The 2,625-nt window shown below is 50.3% G+C and overlaps 1 long non-coding RNA gene across 1 annotated transcript in view; it reads left to right on the top strand.

Annotated features, from left to right (window-relative positions):
• Window positions 1-2,457: 2,457 nt before the first annotated feature.
• LOC144952660 (uncharacterized) overlaps window positions 2,458-2,625 on the top strand; it is a 4,403-nt gene continuing 4,235 nt past the window's right edge. Inside the window, exon 1 of the long non-coding RNA XR_013640673.1 lies at window positions 2,458-2,469. This is a non-coding gene — a long non-coding RNA (uncharacterized LOC144952660). The remainder of the gene's footprint in view (window positions 2,470-2,625) is intronic.

Raw genomic sequence — 2,625 nt, forward strand, 5'->3', positions numbered from 1 at the left:
GCTAAACGAATCGGCGCTAAAAGGGCAGCGTGACACCATTGTGTCTGTGGGGATGCGTTCCCGATCGGCGTTATTTATTTCGCACATATCGGGTGACAGCGCTAACGATTAACAACAACGATACGAGCAGTTGAGGCACTTTCCTGCGGGCTAAGCAATGGTCCTGACTCCATGATGGCTCTGTCACATTTTGAGGACGCCATGGTGGCGAGGAGACGTTAACTACCCCGCATCTACATGAGTAGCCGTACAACGGTGGAGGGAGGGAGGGAGGAGGGGGAAGGAGGCAGGGGGTGGGAGGAGAAGGGGGAGGGGAGGGAGGGGGGGAGGAGGGAGAAGGGGGAGGGATGGAGAGAGGGGGAGGGAGGCAGGGGGAGGGAGGAGAAGGGGGAGTGAGGAAGGGGGAGGGGAGGGAGGGGGGGAGGAGGGAGAAGGGGGGAGGGAGGAGAAGGGGGGAGGGAGGAAGGGGGAGGGATGGGGAGGGGTGGAGGAGGGAAAGGGGTGGAGGAGGGAGAAGGGGGAGGAGGGGGAGGGAGGAGGGGGGAGGGAGGGGGAGGGGCAGGGGGGAGGGGAGGAATGGGGGAGAGGGATGGGGGAGAAGGAGGGAGGGGGTGGAGGGGGAGGGAAGAGAGGGCAGAGGGAGGATGGAGGGGGTGAGCAAAGTGAGGACTGCCTCCGATTTTAAATCGAAATGAATTGCGTTTGTTTCTGGTTCATTCCACCACCGCCCCATCCCACCACAGCCTTCGAGATGAAACACAAAGCTAAGAGGATAAGGTGAGTCTGTCTCTGTCTCTCCTTTCAAGTTGCGACGGGTTCTATTTGATGTGTAGTGTTGTAAGGACGGACTTCTGGACTTCTTTATGGCACACACTGTTTATTATCTTAATAACACAGTCCCTATCACACTAAGGGGGTATATGGTCCCCTCACCCGTTACCCTCAGAAGGTACAAGCCTCCGGGACCTTGCAGGCTCTCTAATCTCCCTGCTCTCCCAGCGTCCTCTGGTTGGACCTCGGGGATCTCTCCCCGACCACTGGTGACTCTGAGCCCGAGCCCTGATAAGGGCTGGAGGGCTTGGTCCAGGGTCCTAGACGTCTTCGGCCGACTTGGGTCTTCGTGTAGCAGAACTCCCCTCCAGAGCTCTCAGCGCTCTGGCTTTTATACCTGTTCGTGGCCGGCTTGTCCAATCCCCGGCCACCTTGTGGGACCCTCTGATTGGTCCTTCCCAATCTGGCGTTTGGATCCTACCTCACCCCATTTGACCCCTGACCGTTTGATTGAGCGGGAAAACCTTGTTAACGATCTGCTGTCACAGTTTGCGAACAGCGAGTAGTTCACACCACTACAGATAGATAATGGATAATGGCAGGTCCCCATTATCCAATAGGCCACGGTAGTAAAGGCACTGCTTCGAGTCGCCTACAAACGATGAAAATGGTGACCGTGATTTTTGTTGTTATTGACCAAAAGTGTAACCAAGATGTCATCTTGAATGAACAAATATTGGTAAATAGCAAGGATTAGCGGATTAGAGAGCGTATATGCGACATGCAAAGAGGTAGCAGAGTCGTGTCATCATCTTCTTGGTTCTTTCGGTAAAGTCACGTAGAAGGGAAGTAATACACCCAGCTTAAATATACGCTCCAAGTTTGGTGGTATTTCATTCTTCACCTGAGGACGGCTGCTTGCGTTGTGGCCGAAACGTCGTGAGAATTATTTTATTATGTTTTATTTTTTATTATTTTATTATTTCCCTTCTACGTGACTTTACCGAAAGAACCAAGAAGATGAATCCCTGCAGTGACGAAAGCTTTAAATCATGTCATCATGGTGTGGCTTGGCTCTCCAACACACCGGTGTGCTGTACTAGTATACTACACTATACACTACACTATACACTACACTATACACTACTCTATACACTACACTATACATACACTACTCTATACACTACTATACACTACACTACTATACACTACACACTACAATACACTATACACACGACACTATACACCGTACTACTATACACTACACTATACACTACACTATACACTACACTATACACTAGTGCTGTACTAGTGACGAATTGGCCACGTTCTGTTTACGTGACAACCCTTACTAGGTGGCTGTGTCGTGTGGTGGCGGGTTTTAACTCGTGTGTGTGTCTTCTTGGTTCTTTCGGTAAAGTCACGTAGAATGGAAATAATAAAATAATTAAAATAAAACATAATAAACTAATATGATAACTATACTATAGATGAATCCCTGCAGTCACGAAAGCTTTAAATCGAAATCGTATGTGTGTGTTGGAGAGTTACAAACCCAAAGCGCACGTTTGCAATTTTAGGAGAACACGCTATACGTACAAACCCTGATGATCTCTTGGTTGTTGTTGTTGTTGTTGTTGATTTTAAACCCTTTGATTCATTACAGAGAAACGCACAACGACTCCACGCGACGTCCAGGTACATGTGTAATGCGGCCGTAAGCGACCTTCTGGATGTGACGTCACGGGGAGGCGGAGCCAGGTGACGTGGGTGAAAAGGTTGGGGTCCTTAAGTGGGAAAACCGGAAGGAGAAGGCAGTCGGGGTGTGAATGGAAAAGAGTGGGGCCACGCGGG

Source organism: Lampetra fluviatilis, chromosome 69 (assembly GCF_964198595.1).
Source record: "Lampetra fluviatilis chromosome 69, kcLamFluv1.1, whole genome shotgun sequence".
In the NCBI taxonomy this organism is placed as follows: Eukaryota; Metazoa; Chordata; class Hyperoartia; order Petromyzontiformes; family Petromyzontidae; genus Lampetra; species Lampetra fluviatilis.